This window comes from Triturus cristatus, chromosome 1_1, assembly GCF_964204655.1.
Source record: "Triturus cristatus chromosome 1_1, aTriCri1.1, whole genome shotgun sequence".
Taxonomy (NCBI): domain Eukaryota; kingdom Metazoa; phylum Chordata; class Amphibia; order Caudata; family Salamandridae; genus Triturus; species Triturus cristatus.
The window spans coordinates 678,369,774-678,389,962 of record NC_140579.1 but is presented as its reverse complement, the minus strand read 5'-3'; the positions used below and the strand labels follow the sequence as shown (position 1 = coordinate 678,389,962).

The following is a 20,189-nucleotide window of genomic DNA, read 5'->3' as shown; positions in this document are numbered from 1 at the left end:
ACATCCTTTGCTTTGTTCTATACATTTTAGTCTTGTAAAAAGCTTCTGGCTTTTCTTTCTTTTTCATTCACATTTTAGATCTTGCAGCACTCATCCCTAACTCATCAACTTAACCATCCATTTTTACATGCACTAGCTCCTTCACTGAGCATCAATCCATGAACTCCCCCACCCATTTATTCACCTATTCACTTAGTCATCCATTCATCTATAATCGATGTACTCATCCATCCATGCATTCAGTCATTCACCCATTGGTCCAATCATTCAATCACTGATTTATTCTTACATTCAGCTGCTTATCCATAACGCACTCTTCCAATGAAGATGCACTTTCTGCAGGTTATGGCCCTTTTAATGCTTGTTTTCTTTGTCTTTTGACTTCAAACCCTCCGTATATTCAATCCCCACAGCACCTAACCATTAGAATCTACATATGTGTGTTTGTGCACTTGTGGTCAGCCAGTACACTTCGCCTGACTGGTGAGGCTTGAAATGCAGCCTAGTGATCTAAGTCTCTCTTTCTCCTGCAGGGATCCCACGACTCTAATTCCTGGAGGAAAGAAAGAACTACTTTCTGAAGCACAGTAGACAATCATAATGATCCTTTGAGTGATGGACTAAGTGCTGGTTTTATCTTTTATGAATTGTTGTGGAAACTACAATAATTGGCGCTTAGGGCCCTTCATATTTATTTGTGATATTACTGACTGGAGCACTGGCCTTCCTGTGCTAATGATCAATTATTGTAAAAGCAGTACATCCGATGCAATGTTTTCTTCATGTCAAATAGAGTTTAAGAGAGTTCAGCTCGGTTAAAAGAATGATTAATGATCGGAAGCCCGCCTGTCATACAAACACCTAATGAAGTATCATTGTTGGAATATTACTGTGACGTGGCTTCTAAATATCTGAAGAGGGCTTGTGGTATAATGAGTGAGCGTCGCACTGTAGCTCATTGCAATCTATGGTCGCGTGTTCTGTATAATTGAACATATCTGCTTGGCAGCCTTCCTCTCCTCTCACAGAGCCATCTCTCGCGGTCATGGCTATCAACCGCCATAGGCCACCCTGACTGTGGTCGGCTTTAAAAATCACAGCGGCTTCCAAATATCAGGCTAGTGAAGAACATAAGAATCTGCACCACCAAGGCATTGGGAAGACTTGGTTAGGGATGGGGGTGGGGGCTTTAAAATATAGAAGAGGCTTACAGCATCCTATAGTCGACGTTTGGAGAGGACACTTCATTGAGGACATCTGGAGAAGCTTGCATAGGTAGAATTACATATTTAGAAGTGAAAATGGATTTATAATACAGTTTCCACGTTGGATCAAAGCTAACTGTTATTCATGAGGAATAAAAGATCTTCAGCTTTTAAGTGGGAGGGAGACATTGGCCATAAACTGGGACCAGTGGCTGGAGTCTGGAAGGCCTCTCTGCTAACCTTTAAAATGAGTCACCTTATTGTATCTGCTTTGTGCTTTAACCAATCACGCAGAGTGAGCAGACAAAAATGCATGCCAAAGGCACTGTCTGTGTATTGTGTACTTGTAAGACTACAAAGGAAGCACTTGATAATGAATACGTGGCAAAAAGAATGGAACAGGGACAAGTGTTGCAAAACCCCACGGCATTAGGACGTCAAAGTGCAAGACACAGGAAGATGGCACCAGTGTACGTCAGACTTAGTGTCTATGCTCTATCACTGTTGATCGGTCTCTAGTCACACGTCTGGGGTGGGACGGACGCTGCGGCAAGTAGGAAGCAGGGACTTCCGGTGTGGTGCCTCTGCAGTTCCTTATTCGGTTCCCTTCTGGTTCCATCTGGGAGTTATATTTCCAAATCCATATTGTTTCCAAAATTGATTGTATTACCTTTTAAAACATATTAAATGATGACCTTACAGTGCATCAGGATATGACAATCTTTGTTGGGGCTCATCAATGATTCCCTCACTATAACCCTCAACAGTGCCTCTCGTCTCTCCTTAGTCCCTCTCACATGTATTTAGTTCGTTTTATAGCACCTCTCGTACCAGTGTAGGGTGTCGGAGCACTTTACATCACACACACACATACAGAGAAAATTAATCACATGTGTAAATCAGTGTATTGAAAATGTTACATAACACAAACCTTTGTCAAAGGGAAGTACACAGTGTAGAATTCACATGCATTCCATACAGGTAGGCATTTTTTTAGAGTTCGTGGTCAGGGGAAACACAAACTCAGGCTTCAGAACGTAACACAATGTTAGGGTTGCCTTTACTAATAGGAATTTATTTCTACCCAGACAAACCCTGTTTAGCAACATTAGGATAATGAAAGACAGGAAAAAAACATACCTTTCTAACCTGTACCATGCAGTTTCTCTGAAGCTCTTTGATGGCAGTTCATAGCTCACTGTGCTAGATTATGATTGCAACTTATGAGCAGCACAGTAACAAAAGGATCTTTTGACAAAAGCAGTAACCTGTTGACCTATGCACATAAAATACTGTTCTGTGATCGGCGTGGTACATGTTCTTTGCAGCAGGCATATTAACCCTCAGCGCTACCTTGGATGAGTTAAAACTACCACTAGACAAAACTCCAATCTCCAGCAGGTACGTTAATCACCACAGTTATCTTGACACTTTTATTGTTGCCTGAAAAATACTGGCCATACAAGGACCTCTGCAGTGCTTTTAAAATTGCTACACCTCTACAAATGTGGCCCCCAGTAACAAAAGCAGCACCCCACCCTTCCAACTTCCCGGGGAAATACCAGATGCCCGATATGGCCAGTACGGCATTGCCTTTTGATCCCCACCTGTTTTGCTTCTTACCCCACCCGCGCTCCTGTGTCACTGTTACCCCTCATTCCTGTGTTGCTTCTGCGCCCCATTTGAGCCCAGTGTTACTAATGTTGCTTCCCCCCAGTGGTACTCCACCCCAGTGCTGCTTCCTTCTGCTTCCACCGCCTGCTTTAAAAATGCTTTAGTGTGTTTTTTTCCTTTTAGTTACAGATGCATTTTCAATCGGGCTTCATTTTATATACATGCGCATGTTTGGTGCAAAAACTTACAGAATGATCTAACCAGAAACGTTAAAAGTTTTAAAAATTATTTAGCCATGCAGCACGTGGCTAAAACCATTGGCCAACCCAGTTGGTCTAAAAGGTGAAACGAATTAGCTTTGCCAATGCTTGTTTTTTCTTGATGATATTATGCAACCCAATCTGCCTGACCTAATTCGATTGTGAATGGACTGACCCAGGGAGACAGCTTCGCTTCAAAGGTAAGACAGCTTATGGTGCTTATGGCCTTTAAAATGTGGGCAGGCACATTGGTTGGACAGAACAATGAGCCCTTTTTAACAGGCACTGCATGAAGTGTTTCTTACCTGATCTCTCTGTGGCCCAGCCTCTGCCCGTTACACTCAGGACTCTGTTTCTGAGCATCCCATGAACACTTCAGTCCTCACAGGGAGATGGCACAAAGCAACTTAACAGGTCCCAGGAAGAGGGCTCTCTAGTGCAGAACTCTCAAGTTTCCCTGGTCCATAGTTTAAAAAAAATGAACAATAAGAAATTAATAAATCCTTTTTGTTAAAAAAAGCTTACTTTGACAAACATTTCTCCAAAAATCAAACACCTGATACTCGCTAAGCAATGTTTTACGATAGGTCTCTATCAGCGAATATGGCCCACTTTTTCTGGGGTTCGCAGGCCTTTTTTGTCTCATTCCAGTTATACCCTGGCTGCTGAGGGGTGGAGACCAGATGCTTTAAACTAGGGCTTTAACTTGTTTGCCACTGTTTCTGCAGGCACTTTGGGCCTCATGTAGGTAGCTAAATACCGGTCGGTAACGGCCGAAATTCGGTAAATATCCCGTTACCGACCGGTATTTAGTCAAGTGAGATGTAGGAGGCCAAAAACCAGATTTCGGTAAATATGAATCGGTAAATACCGATTCATGATTACCGAATTCAAAAATACCGATTCATATTTTCCTGCGTGTATGTGGGACCGGGGGTGTTATGCTGCTCCTGCTGCTGGTGTCGATGCTTTCCGCAGCATCCCTTGCACCAGTTGTGGCCGCCTGACTTGTCAATAGCACCTCCAGTGCACTGGTGACCTGCACCATCCCCCTAGAAACGTCGCTGCTGCAGTGTGTCAGGCCCTCCTGCATAGACACAGAGCGCCGGCAGAGTAGTGAAGTGGCAGTTGCCAGCCGGTTGAGTGCCCTGGTATGACTGTCTCTCCTCTGCCGTTCCCTGCGCCGTGCAGCTGTGTCTGCGTCATACTTGCTGCACAACAGCTTGATGGACTGGGACATGTCCCGCATGGTTTTCAGTCCCCGCATATGCCGCTGAACTGACATAACTGCCTTTGTTTGTAGGCGCTGTTGCTTCAACATGTTGCCCTCGAGCCCCGAGAAGACCCCATGGCTGTCAACGTCTGCTGGTGGACTCTGCACCCGCGACCTGCGGCGCCGTCTTGCACCCGTGTGTTCTCCCTGTGAGGTGGAGGGCACAGTGGCATGGCTCCCATCCTGGGGCATAGTGTTTGGCTCCGGGCCCCTGCTGTCGTCAGATGAGGTCTCTAACGCTCGCAACCTGGCAGCAGCACGCCTCCTCGACCTCACAAATGCAGGCGGTGATGTGGCCGGTGACTCAAGCATGAGTGGTGATGCTGGCTGTGGTAGAGGTGATGCTGGCTGTGGTAGTGGTGATGCGGGCTGTGGTGGTGGTGATGCTGGCTGTGGTAGTGGTGATGCTGGCTGTGACAATGATCCCTGGGCAGAACTTGTGCTGGCCAGAGCTGACCTGTCTTGCCGGTGTGCCCTCTCTCTTGTAGCATGTGCAGTCCTGCGCGATGTTACATCTGTGGACAGAAATGCAACATCAGCTCAGTGTACCTGAAGGCCAGCATTGCAAGCATCACAATAAATTTATGTAACACTCTCACATTGTCCTCTGCCTGCTTTTGGCTAATGTGTGTACCATGCATTGTTGTTCTGTGCTATTCAGTTCATGGTTGGGGTTTCCCTGACTACATCTCCCATAATGCATTGCCTGTTTGCACTAACACATGGACTGGAGTGGGATACTCATTTCACAATGGGGGATGTGGGATAGGGGTAGGGGGGGCTACATTGCTGTGCATTCGTCTTACCTTGTTGGGTGGCGGCTCTGGCAGAGCTGTCGGCATCCCCAAGCCCCACGACGCTCTCGTGCTCTATTGTGGCCTCCACCAGCTCCTCCAGTTCGGTGAGGGCAGGTGCCCTGTTAATTCCACCTCCTGTCCGGCTGGCCTCCTTCTGTAGTTCCCCCATCTTCCTCTGTGTGACGATCCTCAGGTCGTACCAGCGCTTTTTAAGTACCTCAATGTCCCTGGGGGTCACTCCAACAGCATTGACCTGCGCCTGGATTCCCAGCCATATATTGCGCTTCTCAGACTTTGGCACTTGCAGGGACTGCCTCCCAAACAGCTTCTGGTGCTGCTTCACCACCTCCTCCACTAGCACCTGGAGTTCCTTGGGGCTGAATTTCTGCTTCCTCCTCCTTTCCCCTCCATCTCTCTGTGTCCTCTGGCTGGACATTGTGATTTTGAGCTGCACAATCAGGCACTGGCTCCCTGCCTCTCCTCTGCACTCCCAGCCTCTCCAGGGTCTGTTGATTGTGTGCACCTGCCTGGATGTGGCCACTTCCTGGTTGGGTGGGGTGTGGTTGCACAGGATTGGCTGTTTCATCCAGTCATGTGTTTTCGTTTTTCCGAATCGGTAAATACCGATTCGGTATTTACCAATTCGGTAAATACCACTTCGGAATTTACCGATTCGGTAAATACCACCTCGGTATTTACCGATTCGGTAAATTCCGATTCTTGAATACCGAATGTTACCGATTCGGTAATTATTACCGAATTATTACCTACATATAACTTACCGATTCATAAATACCGATTTGGTAAAGTTCGGTATTTATGAATCGGTAAATTATATTTACCTACATGAGGCCCTTTGTGTGGAAACTGTAGATTTTGTATCAGCTGAAACTTTATAGGAAGATTATACTGGTTTCCACAGGATTAAAAAGGCCATCGCGATGGGACAGTCAGGGTGGATCCATAACTCCGAGAATTCTTTATAAACAGCGTGAACAAGCTCTTGTTTTGAGTTGTGTCATCAGCATCTTTTAATCTTTATTTATTAGGACAACGTAGAGGTGACTTCAACAGAAGATGGTGCAACATTGGATTTCATACGTGACAGGCACCATCATTTCACTCCACATTCGGTCCTTAGAAAGTGGGTAGCAGAAATGCGGTTTTAGCGTTTATGGGTCTTAAGACTTAGCTGAGTGAAGGGCACAAGAGAGGGGGTGCTACAGCTACTCCCACTTGAGTATTGGGATCATGACAAGAATCCTAGTGACATCAGAATGCCTGAGAGTATCAGGACTCAAGGTACAGCCAGTTAAGCCAGTGCTAAACATGAAACAAATGCTTGTTGAATGAGGAAACAATTTGTGTTCCAAGATGTATTGTACATGAAACAATAGCGTATACTAGGCCATGCAGGAAAGTTGTTAAATGAGTAAAAAGGGGGTTTTATAAGGTGCCATTTTCAGCATGTGTGTTTCCATCACCTTGCTCCTTTTCCACTGCCTTTTTCAGCCTGAGAATGAAGAGAAATGACCCTTCCTTTCCTCTTCTCTTTTTTTGTGTGTGACGAAAGCCTCCCCTCTACCTTCTTCCTGTGTCTCCAGTCCCCCCCATTCACTTCTCCCTCTGTTACCAACATCTCAAAGTCTTAAAATCTCTGCAATCTATTTACACATGTGTAATGCAAGGACAAAAACATGCTGGTGTGCATAAAATGTGCACGAGGGCTGTGGATATGGTGTTATTAGTGAAAAATTGAAGTAGAAAAGGGTACTGAATCCGTTTTAGATGAGTTAAAAACCCTTCTGAGTTCTTATGTAGGAGCATATACCAGCTACTAAAAATAGTGGTAAAGACACATGCTAAACAGAAGTGAGCTCAATTTACGCCAATCTTCTATTGGGTACTAGTTGTAAAAACAAGTGCAAATACCGATTGCGTCTTTTTTAACACTAGCTCCTAGTATCCTGTCGGAATTTGTTGTAAAGCAAAATATTGGTGCTATTTGAGACACCGAAAATAAATGAATTCATAAATATAAGGTTCTGATCAAGCCGTGTTTGAAATGTAAAGTGCACTGTCTGACAGCAAGCCATGTGCAACGTATTATCCATATCATACTGTGTTATGTAATCTCCACTGTAAAATAAATTTACATTATAGTGAACAAATTACCTTCAGTAACGCTCTTTCTGGTGGATACTCTAACCACAGATTTCTCACCTCATGATGTACCTTTGCGTCAGGGTGGATCCGGAAACTCAGAAAGCACTGCTCCTGGGCGCTGCAAGGTGGTGCCATGTGGCTCTGCCCTGATGTCATTCACCACATAAACACCACCCATGTATACTGATGTGAATTTTTTTTATGCACTTATCCGGGCCCAGAAGTAGAGCCCAACAGCAAATTGGGATAACCACTGTGCAGGTTCCTAAATTGAGACCTTTTTAAATTCACAAGGAGACCATTCCACAGAACAGGGAGGTGGAAGCATGGGGTGTAATCTACAGTTAAATAGAGTATTTACCAGTAAAGTCCTTACGAAGGTGTCACTTCTGATGGAAAGTTCTAACTACTGATTCTTCACCTTGTCAATAGTACCACAGCAGTAGTTCCCAAGGTGATGGGGCTGTGGAATGGATTATATCAAAAAGACCTGCAGGACCGAATGGGCAAAATGCCCATCTCAACAGAATTGACACTCGAGGCAATAGTGGTTTGTGAACATGTGTACAGATGCCCACCTAGCTGCCAGACAGATGTTCAGGACAGGTACTCCATGTGCCAATAAAGCGGTAGCATCCTTGGTTCTGGTGGAATGAGCCCTTAAGACTTTGGAAGCAATGCCAACGTACAGCAGATCTTAATAAAGAGAACTATCCTTTGGGCGATGGTCCACTTCTGTACAGTCTTGACTTTGTTTGCACCTGAGAACCCAACAAACAGCTGATCTATCACTATGTTTCTTGGTACAATCGATATAAAAGCTCAGTGCTCTCTTAGGGATCAAGCAATGGAGTCTCCCTTAATGTTTTTGAGGGATGAGGTGAAGCAAAGAAGGTCAGAAGAGTGATGGCTTGTCTGATGTAAAAAGGCATCACGACCTTTGGAAGGAATGCTGCTCAGGTTTATAACACCATTTTGCATGGAAAAAAAGGTGGTATAAAGATGCTAGACTGACAGGGCCTGAAGCTTACTCATACAGGTTTCAATGTTAATGTGAGTAAGGCCATTTTCGAAGTGAGGTGGTGCTATGGAGAATTGTGGAATGTGAAGACCAGATTCAAGTCTCACTGTGACATCACAAGGCGCTTTGGCAGAAAATAGGTTGCAACCTTTTAGAAAACACATCGCAGTGGGTGATTTGAACATGGAAAGCTGGCCTTATAAATGTAAAAAGACAGAAAGAGCCACTAAGTAACCTTTAACCCCTTCAGTGCCCCGCCCTTTCCCCCTCCTGTGCCGGGCCTTTCATTAGCGGGCGGGGTCCATGACGAGATAGTCTCGTCATGGGCACAGCGCAACCGTGCTCCATGACGAGACTATCTCGTCATGGGCATTGAAGAGGGTAACAGTGCCCACAGAAAGAACTTGCCGGGCCAAAGATAGAACAAACAGCAATACATCCAGCAGTTTGGCCTGCATCGAATATATATGGTGGGTGCCGTACAAAGCCACAAATTTACCCCGTAGGGACTGATTTTGTAGACAGGCACCTGGGTGCTCGATTTACATCAACGAATTTGGGAGGAAAGTGAAGGTGATCCACTACCCTCGCCTAAACTCCATGCATGGAGGTGCATGTTGTGCAGGCCCAGGTGCAAGACCCTGCCCTGTACTGCAACAGGTAGCCCAGGTGATTGTGGCCCCGCCCACCGGAGGAGAGACCTCAGTGGAGACTCGAATGGCGCCCGTCCGGGAGACGCAAAGTCGAGCGCTGAGAGAACTCGAGCTATGAGCTAGGGGCAGGAATCCCTTAGAGCGGCGACCGCAAACCAGCAGGGGAAAAAAAGCAATAAGACGAAACTGGATGCCTTAGCTTGGATTGTGAATCGATTTCAAGGTAGCGGAAAACGGCGGAGGGCGGCGGAGGGCTTGTACTATCGGAGGCTGAGCACTGAAACTCTGCTGCGCTCGATGAGGGTAAGAGCGCAAAAAAAGAGCTTTAAAGCACGGTTTGTTGCCCGGCCGTTTTGCTTGCCCGAGGTCTTCGGAGACAGAGTTTGGCAGAGTCCAAACTAAGCTAAACAGTGACATTACCATTGCCAGTACCATTGCTAACGGAACAAGAGCGACGCAGGGGGGCAAACTCTTAATGAGCTAAGCAGGCACTTTGGGAGCAGTGGCAGCTGCAGCTAAGGAGATATTAAGAGGGTGGGTGGGGAAACGCATCGCGCCGCTGTTGGGGTGTGCCTAGTAAAGAACTCTGCGCCCAAGGACCCAGCGCCGACCGGATTGCTTGCCCCTCCCCCAGGTGAATGGGGGCTACAAACACCTCTCGCGCTTCCCGCTTCACGGGAAACGCATCGCACCGCTGTTGGGGTGTGCCTAGTAAAGAACTCTGCGCCCAAGGACCTAGCGCCGACCGGATTGCTTGCCCCTCCCCCAGGTGAACGGAAGTACTTAATTGACCGGTTCCTCCCGCTGCGTGGGACGCGCACGGGCGGGCGCCGGGCTAAGCCCGGGCAAAGGGTGGGCCGTCTGTGGCCGTCAGGGGCCAGAAGAGGCCGGGCCGGGCCTACCCCCAAGGCTGGACAACATAGAGATTGAGGTGGTCGAATTGGACATATGAACTTTGGTAATGTTTTAACTAGTCAGTCAATTATTATTTCTGTGATAACTCTTATTTGTTGACTTATAGTACGTTTATATGCTTTTTTCAATAGTATTCTAAGTAGTTTTAAATTATATTTTGTAGTACTTTTCTTTTTTTACATTTGGTGGGAACCTTTTGATCGGAATTATGGGCAAAACCATTCCCCCATCCACACGTCCTATTACACACCAAACAGCCGTCTCAACAACCCCACTCCCAAGCCTAACTGCAATAGACAAAATGCTTCAAAAGACTATTGGGGTGGTAGCTTCGGCCATGGAAAACACAGAAAGGCGCCTCTCGTTGACACCTACTATACTACCTAATACGCCACCTGGGAATGTCTCTTTAGCCACAGCTAACTCTCCTGACTCGCTGTTAGCAACCTCCTTTGCGGACCTTCCGTGCGCTCAGATAGAGTCAGAGGTAGGCTCTAGTAGTAATCTTCCTCCCCCTCTGGCTCGTCAGGTAGTTAACAAGCCATCTAAGAACTGCCCTAGAAAAAAGAAGCCTAAACCACAAAAAAAAGCAGCTAGGCCCACCACACCTGCCTCTGACACACCACAGCCAGATGCAGGGCTCTCTTTTTCCACTCTAGCTCCTCCTCTGTGGGCTACCCACTTAATAATTGATTTGCAAGCTCATATGGAACAACTTATCAAATCTCAGTTTAAAACCCTTATGAGTAGAATTGATAAAGTTGTGTCCATGATAAATACAAAAAGTGGCGTAGCCCCCCAGTTAACATCGCCGACTAGGAATATTTTCCCGACTCCGGACGTAGGCAATGCTAAGCAGACAATCCAAGACCAAAGTCAAGGTGTAGGACCTCGACCAGATAAACGGGAACAAGGGCCAGGTCCATCGTCTATGACCAATTGTCCTACTGGACCTACTAATTTCTGCCCGCCATTCTCTCTAGCGGACACTCAAGTAGAGCGGGTCTTTGCACCAGTATCCCGACATCAACCTCAACGGGGATGAATAAACAGCTGCCAATTCGAGGAATGGTACCACATAAGTCTACACCTAAACTGCCAGTCAATACCCCCAAACAATTACTACCCTCCATCCAGCTACCTCCAGAGGCCTCACCCTACGTGGTGGTACTATCTGGAGTTCCACCATTGGCAGAAGAGCGAGGCGAAACGTTCACCGAGCTAAAGAACAAAATCATATTCTGGTTGAACAAATGCAGGCCACTAACGAATTCATGTCAAGGGGAAATATTATTTGCCAGAAGAGTTAGTTGGATAGGGAATAATACTAAAGATATTGGTGGGGATTGTGTAATCATTAATTTTAGAGATCCTGGCGTGGTCAATCATATACTATAATGGGGCGGACCCTGTCATCAAGGTCCGATTACCCCCCTTCACTTAGGATATTTTTACCCACAGGAAAGGTTCCCTGGTGGTTTTGGAGCACCCTGCTATCATGAGGACGGTGAGAGGTCTAAATATAATATACCTGTGGAAAATAGATTTAGTGCTTTGAATAATGTGGATTGACTAGCCTCCTCCCCTTGGCACAATGATATAGATCGTATTCCAGCCGAGTGCCCGGAGGTGAAGGTGGGTGTGAGGAAAGGGGAGGAGCTCCGTCAGACCGCAGGGGGGCAGTACTTTCAAGGACTGCCCCCCCTGCGGACAACCATTCAAGAAGGAACCCCTTGTATTTGTTTGCCACTGCCCGCCATAGCCAATTTCACAAGGCCCCAGCTACGTAGCTCATTTATAGGGTCTTGGAATGTAGCGGGGTTAGGCTCTAAGTTATCGAACCCAGATTGGGGGGAGTTGATGGATCAATATGACGTGTGTCTGTTCCAAGAGACCTGGATGACATCCGTCCCCCTCAGGGTGGGCTATGCATGCTACCACATTCCAGCTGCACAGGGATTGAGGGGTAGACCATCGGGGGCTTGTGCACATGGGTAGCTACTCATCTGGGGTGTTCAGTGACAGTGATCGATACACACTCCCCGGATCTTTTGTGCATTGCCCTTAAATATCTGGATGGCACGTCAGTAGTGATATTCAACATCTACCTGCGCCCCACTCCCCACTCCAGGGGGTCTCCCCTGATTGAGGCTATTGACGAACTCTTAGCAGTGAACCCCACTCCAACACATAGAATATTGGGTGGTGATTTTAATTGTCATTTTGAATCATTGGTGGGGATCCCATCTGTAACTGCAGAGGAGGATTCTATCTGGCATATTCAGGAGTGCTTATTGTATCCAGCTAAGTGCCTGACTCCATTGGCGCTGCAGATAAATAAGCTTTTAGTCTCCCATTCCCTTAGAGCTTGCAATGGCAGACTTCCTGCCGACTCCCCAGGGAAGCCCACTTACAATAGAGCGGGGAAAATTACGACCATTGACTATATTATGGTCAATGTTGAACTGTGGTCCCAAATTAAGACCTTCACTGTAATTGAGAGAGTGGATAGTGACCACAATCTCCTGTCTCTAGAACTTCATTCAGCATTGGGCAGTAAACTTGGATTGGAGGAGTACGATCCTTATCCAAACCCCAATTTAATCACTGTGGCAGGAGGCAGACGTATTAAATGGGCTAAGTTTGCATTGGCATCGGATAAAGTATCTGAGCTCTACCAACTAGTTGCCTCATCCTTTGCAGAGGCTTCCTTTTTACCGGTCACGTTTCTTGACAAACGAGCATTGGCAAATCTAGAGACCTCGCTGTCTTTTTACAACAGTTCTGGCTTTATTGTGCTATTATTGGTGCAGGACAATGCACCAGTGTGTGCGAGTCTGCATCACTGTGTTTTTATGTGGAGGAGTGTGTTGTGATGTATGCATGTGGACTTTAATGTGCAAGCTCAAGTCAGTGTGAATGAGCTTCTGTGCTTGTGAGCAGAAGTGGTCGTAAGTGGTCACATAGAATGTGTGACTGCATGTATTGCAATTGTAGTTTGTGTGCATAATTGTGCAAATTGTTGCATGTGTGAGTTTGCATGCATACCTTTGGCGAGACTGTGGGGCATATTTCCAATGAAGTGACGGAGTGCAGCGTTAGACTTCCTGTCTTAATGCCGCTCTCCGCCACTTCAGAAACGCAGGGCTGCCTCATATTTACAACAATATTGTGCAGCCCTGCATTTGCCCCTGCTCTGGCGCTAAACTTAGCAGCATATTGCCAATGCCGGCACCCTCACACCATAGTGCAAGGGTGTCTGCGTTGAGGGGTCTCTCTTCCTGCACATAAACAATCTTTAAATGTTGTTTTGTAGCTTTTATGTGTGCTGCTTAATGTAGCACACATAGAAATTGCAAAATGTCATTGCTGTTTTTTGATTGTTTATGTGCAGGAAGGGACACCTTCCTGTACATAAACAATCATTGGCAATTTGCTGTTTATATGTGTGCTGCACAGCGCAGCACACATGGAAACAGCAAAAATGAGGAGAAATAAAGCATTTCTCCTCGTTTCGCTTGTTTAAGACCAGGTTTTCCATGGTCTTAATTTTAGCGCTGCCTCCTATTTACGCCACCCTTGTAAATAGGTGGCGGCATAAAAATCAATGGGTGTTTTGATGCAACGCCCACCGCAACACCCATTGCCCTCCCCTTTCAAGCTAAGTACAGCATGAAAGGGTGCCTCATTTACAAAGCAGTGTTAAGTCACTGAAAGTGATGTGATGACGATAGGGGCTTGTAAATATGCCCCTATGTTTGCACGAGCCAGTGGAGGTGTGAGCAAGGGTGCCTGCATTTGCGTACACATTAGAGAGTGGGAAGTGTATGCAGGCATCCGTGTATTAAAAGCTTCTGAACATGCATAGCAGTGTATGTGAATGGTGTTGATCTAGCCTTCGTCAGCCTTTCTCCTGCATATACATATGACCAGTTTGAGTGAAAATCCCTGTAATCTTTAAAAAAAATACAGAGGTCAGCATAGGAACATCTTGTGGGGAATTTTCTAAATTTACTGAGGTTAATTAAGCAATTATTTCCCAGGTTACTCCTGCTGCCTCCCACGTTAGCTCGCTAAATATGCAGTTCCAGTTAGGAACGCCTCTAATTGCTCCTCGGTTTGCCACAGTTACAGATGCCCTCGTTGTGACTGGCCTAGTATATGGAACGCATTTTTCCCATCCTTTGAGTTACCCATATCGGGGTATTGGTAACTCCGGCGATGGGGAAAACCCAGTCCTTATGTGTCATACCTTAAGGGTCCACTAAGAAATGAGAAATTATAAGGGAGCTGGGAATTAGGATGCACCACCCTCCTTCCCCCCATTGTAATTCACCAACAATATTTGACCAGACCTTTGCCCACAGATTTCGGCTGGTTCTGGTTAAAGTTAAGTCTCTGGTGTTCCAGTAGATCTCATTGTTCCGAATGGGCGCATAACTGCTGTTATTATTCCTGTACATCGACCTCTAAGTAGGAGGCCGCAGAGAGACAAGTGTTCATCTAGCCAAGTACACGATGACACATTTGTGAAAGTGCTCTCCCGAGGTTCCTGACCCACACAAGCTTTTTTTTTTGCAGAATACAAAGCTATGTTCTATTTATTGGATGTATTGAAAGGTGACGCTAAAGCTCACACGTCACTTTATTTCCAATAATACTGCTGTTTTATATTTTTGCCCTTCGTGCTCCACTGCTCTCTGACATGCTATGAGTTCCCCACACAGTTAAGCTCTTTGCTAGCTTCTTGTGCATGAAGAAAGCTCCTAATCGGATGTGGGAATCCCACATTGGCAGTCTAAAAAATATTTGTTAATCTATTTTATTTAGAAAATATTACAGCACTAGAAATGCCCTTCTTACATGACTGGCAGGCCAAATACAGTCCCAGATCAGTCCAGCTGAAGAATAACCTGCTCAAGTTTTGTACCAAGAGTCCTATTTGCGTTGGAGAGTGTCGCCGGGAGCAAGGAGAGTGTCAAGGTAAGTGTTTGACATAGCATAAAGAGCAGACCGGGCGTCGTGTAGAGGCGGGCTGAAGCTTTGCAATGGTAGTCCCCTCTGACGTCAATGCTTGCTGTGTGATGAGTCAGGCTGGTGGTGACTCGCACTGAATTTCCATTCGAGCAGCCTGGTTCCGGTACGAACAGGCCCATTTGTGTTCCCAAAGAGGCCAAAAGCTTAAATTCAACTGCTCAAGAGCCACTCTAAGGGTCCAAGTCCTGAGAGACACCACTTGGGGGTCAGGAACTTGCTGAAGATCAGTCCAGGAGCTGCTGGGGAACCTGTTATTTCCCCGTGGCTCAGATCAGAAGGCCAGCAAGCCAGCAGCCCTGTGAGACACTCTAGCTTACTGGGTTCAAAATGGAGTTGCAGGCCCAGTTCTTCTTCCCCAGGCAAGAGTGCACCAGGCAGCAGGTCAGCACAACAGGGCAGCCGTTCCTGTAGAGCACCAGTCCAGCAGAGTGGCAGTCCTTGTAGAAGCACAGCAGTCCTTCTTCCTGGCAGAATATCAACAGGTCCATAAGTGTACTGAAGTGGTGGTTTTTGAGATCCCTTTTTTAGACACCTTTGTGCAATTGAAGTGGGGAGAAGATTCTAGAGGCATGTTTTGAAAGGCAAGATGCCCTGCCATCCCTGCCCCTGTGCCAGACTAGCTACAAGGGGAATGCAGCCCTCTGTGTGGAGACAGGACACAGGTTATTCAGGTGTAAGTGAAGCTGAGCCCAGCTCCTCCCTCCCATCCTGCTACTGATGGTCGATCCAGTCACACCTAAGCTCCCATTTTGTGTGGCTGTCTACGGTGAATACATAAAGCCCAACTGGCAACTACACCCAGTCATGTGATCCAAAGGAAGGCTACAAGCCCAAAATGGCTAAGGTAAGAAAATGCAGACTTTCTAAAAATGGCAGTTTCAGAATTGTAATTAAATATCCAACTTCACCATAAGTTAGTATTTTAAACTAGGATTCCAGAGACTCCAAAAATGAGCAGTTATCTCTTCCCATTTAGAAATTACACTTATAAAATGTATTAAGGCAACTCCAATGTTATCCTATGGGAGAGAAGGCCTTGCAGTAGTGAAAAACTAATGTAAGCGTTTTTCACTACCAGGATATCAAAATCTTAAAGGTACATGTCCAACTTTCCAAATAAAGTTCACCCTGTCCTCTGGCTGTCCAGGGTCTACCCTAAGGATGATTTATTTGTATTAAAAAGAAAGGTTTAAGCTGGGCAAATGGCCTATTTTGCACAGGTAGACTTGGCAGGTTAACACTGCACACACAGGCTCTCCAATGGCAGGCCTGAGACGTGTTTAAAGGGCTGCTTAAGTGGGTGGCACAATCAGTGCTGCAGGCCCACTGATAGCATTTAATTTGCAGGCCCAGGGCACATGTAGTGCACATTACTAGGGACTTATAAGTAAATTAAATAGGCCAATTGGGTATAAGCCAATGTTACCATGTTTTAGTGAAAGAGCACATGCATTTTAGCACTGGTTAGGAGTGGTAAAGTGGGCAGAGTCCTCAGGACAGCAAAAACAAAGTCAGCATAAACAGTAGGTCTGAAGGCAAAAGGTTATGGGGAAACTATGACAAGCATGCTAGGTCTTACATGTGTTCCCCTCAGGTTGAAAGTGGGGAGAAATACCCAGCCCCTTGAGAGTTCATTTCACTAAGACGTAAGAACCTGGAGAGACCATCAGCATTGGCATGGTCTGTTCCTGGATGTGTTCCACCGTAGAGTCCATTCCATTTAGGGAAATTGACCACCTCAACAGTTTGGGATTCTCACACCTCATCTGCATTAACCATCTGAGAGTTCTGTGGTCTGTCTGAACCCGGAAGTGAGCAACAAACAGGTATGGTCTCAGCTTCTCCAGCACCCAGACCACTTCCCTTTCTATTGCACTCCACCTCTGTGCCTGAAGAATCAACCTCCTATTGACGAAGACTATGAGATGATCCAGGCCCTCTTTGTTTAGCTGTGAGAACATAGCCCCTATGCCATGCTCTGAGGCGTCTACACAATGAATTCTTGGGAGAAGTCAGGGGCCTTGAGCAAGGGTTTCAAAAGCGTTCTGGCGCACCTCTGTCCAGATGCCCTGATGTGGCTGCTTCTTGGAAGTAAGCTCTGTAAAGGGTACAAGAATGGAGCCCTACCCCTTGACAAATCTCCCATAGTAGCGGGTGAGCCATAAGAAGGCTCTCATCTCTGTCTGGGTCTTGGAAGGTTCCCAAGCCAGAATTGTTTCAATCTTGACCGATAGATGTGTGGTAAAGCCCTCTTGGGCCCACTTTGGTTCTCTCTTTAGATTTACATGTTACACATTTTAAGCAGACTTCATTTAAGCCCTGTTACCTTTTACATATTTAATTTTTGCAATATGATTCTAAGCAACGCTGTGCATGCTGCTTGTTTTTAGAAAGCTGTTCCTGCTACAAAATCTGTACTCTTTGCTCAAGGCTAGGAACATAGAATGAGATATCCTGGTACATACCTTGCCCACTTGGAGACAGATTCTAACATCTAGACATATCATTGCATCACAGCTGTACACCTAGTACAGTAGTTTTATTATGTAAATGGAGCACTGTACCTCAGTGCGTTAGAGGGGACACTCCAGCCACAATGGTCCTGGGATGACTGTCGTGTTCGACATGTAGCTCTGCTGTTGCTGGTCTTCCATGCTGATCCTGCAGAGGGGGATTTCCAATCCAACTTAAGCCCAACTCATTGAGGTATGGTGTCTCAGGCTATCCTCAGAGATAGGGCAGAAGGGTACACCCACTATGCTCGCAGAGTAGGGGTAGTGCAAGGTAGGGATTCATAGATGTTTAGAAATCAAACTGCCATGGTTGGACTGTTCATTCTTTTCATAATGTTCAAAATGCTGGTTACTTTGCTTTGTTTTATCTGCCAAAAAATCTCAGCAGGATTATGATTGTTTCAATAAATCAATCAATTAATCAAGGGGTTTAAAGCGTGCTACACACCCGAGAGGGTCTCAAGGTGCTGGGGGGGAGGGATGGTGAAGCTCTGGATCAGCTGAGGAGCCAGGTTTTGAGGCTCTTCCAGAAGGTGTGCGGAGTAGGGGAGTGTCTAATGCTGACTGGGAGTTCGTTCCAGGCTTCGGCTGCAATGTAGGAGAAGGCTCTTCCACTGGCTCTGATTCTTCGAATGTGCGGGGTTTCTGCCAGGGCGAGGTCGGTGGAGCGGAGATTCCTTTTGGGTACGTGGAAGGAGACTCTTTCATTGAGGTATTGGGTCCGCTGTTGTGGAGGGATTTGTAGGCATGGGTGAGTAGCTTGAAGGTTACTCTCTTCTCGACAGGGAGGCAGTGGAGGTCTCGCAGGTGTTGGAGGATGTGCTCATGCCGTGGGATGCCGAGGACGAGTCCGGCTACGGTGTTCTGGATGGTCTGGAGGTTGTGTAGCAGGGATTTGTTGATTCCGGTGTAGAGGGCGTTCCTGTAGTCCAGTCTGATTGTTAAGAGTGCGTGGGTGATGGTCTTTCTGGATCAGGGATATCCACTTGAAGGTCTTGCGGAGGATGCGGAGGGTGTTGAAGCAGGTGGAGGCGACGGCGTTGATCTGCCGGGTCATGATGAAGTGGGAGTCGAGTATGATGCTGAGGTTTCGGGCATGGTCCGTGGTGGTGGGGGCGTGCCGAGGGCAGAGGGCCACTAGGAGTTGTCCCACACGGAGGGGGAGGGCCCCAGGACTAGGACATATGAGTTTCAGACAGCTGCTGCTTATCCAAGTTGCTATGTCTTTCATTCCTTCTTGGAAGCTGAGCCTGGTGGTTTTGGGGTCCTTAGTGAGGGAGAGGATGAGCTAGGTGTTGTAGGATACAATGATGAGTCCATGCTGTCTGCTGATGGCAGCGAGGGAGGCCATGTAGATGTTGAAGAGTGTGGGACTGAGCGATGACCCTTGTGGTACTCCACAGTTGATCTCTGTGGGTTCGGAGAAGAAAGGTGGGAGTCTGATCCCTTGGGTTCTGGAAGCGAGGAAGGAGCGGAGCCAGTCGAGGGTGGTTTCCTGTATTTCGGTGTAGTGGAGTCTGGCTGCAAGGGTGCAGTGGCAGACGGTGTCGAAAGCTGTGCAGAGGTCGAGTAGGCTGAGGGCTGCGGTGTGGCCTTCGTCGAGGAGCATGCGGATGTCGTCTGTTGCGGCGAGGAGGGCCATCTCGATGCTGTGGTTGCTGCAGAATCCGGATTGGGAGGGTTGAGAATGGAGATTTCTTCAATTAAGTTTCTCAGCTGGGCATTGATGATCTTCTCTGTGACTTTGGCTGCGAAGGGAAGGAGAGACATGGGTCAGTAGTTCTTCTGGTCTGTTGGGTCTGGAGAGGGTTTCTTGAAGAGGGGCTTGACTTCTGGTCTTCTCCAGTCATCTGGAAAAGTGCTGTATTCGAAGGTGGTGTTGATGGTGCTTCGTAGCTAGGGCACAATGGAGGCAGCGGCTCTGTGGAAGATGTGCGGAGGGCAGGGGTCCGTGAGGGCTCCTGAGTTGGTGCTCTTCATGGTAGTGGTGGTATCTTCGGTGGCAACCGGGGTCCAGACGGTGATGTTGGTCCGGCTGTTGTTGCTGGAGGAAAGGGTGGTTCCTAGAGTCTGCTCACTGAAGTTGTCGTAGAGGGCTTTGATTTTCAGGTGGAAGTAGGCGCCAAGCCTGTTGCAGAGGTCTTGGGAGGGAGTGACGTCTGTGGCTTCGCTGTGGGGCTTGGTGAATTGCTGGATGATGTTGAAGAGTTCTTTTGAGTTGTCAGAGTTGGTGAGAATTTTGTTCCAGATAAAGGTCTTCTTTGTGGATCTTATGCTGCTCTGTATCTGGAAGTGAAGGTGTTCGTGGTGGCGGAGGAGTCCCTTGTAGTAGAGGAGTCGCTTGTGGTGGAGGTGGAGAGTCGGAGTAAGCTCTTGTGTGCAATGGCATGTCCTCCTAGGCGGCTAGGGTGGTCCTTCCTCTAGATCTTGTAGCCGTCTGGAATGGTGGTGGCGATGTCGGGGTGGAGGAGGCGTTGGTCCAGGTTTCCGTGAAGAAGGCGACGTCTGGCGAGAAGGTGTCGAGGAGGTCCCAGATCTCTACGGCATGTCTGTTCAGGGAGCGCAGGTTGAGGAGGATGCACTTCAGAGCTTCAGTAGTGTTGTCGTCCAGCGTGGGGGCGGCGGCTGTGATGGTGCGGAGGGTGGTGAAGGTTCGGTGGCAGTGGCGGCAGGAGAAATGGCCGTGGGTGGTGTTCGGTGTGGACAGCTTGCAGTTGTTGTTACTTCCGGGGTTG

The 20,189-nt window shown here is 47.2% G+C and overlaps 1 pseudogene; it reads left to right on the top strand.

The window, feature by feature from the left end:
• Positions 1–20,189, top strand: part of LOC146870876 (uncharacterized) — a 219,927-nt pseudogene that overhangs the window by 189,324 nt on the left and 10,414 nt on the right.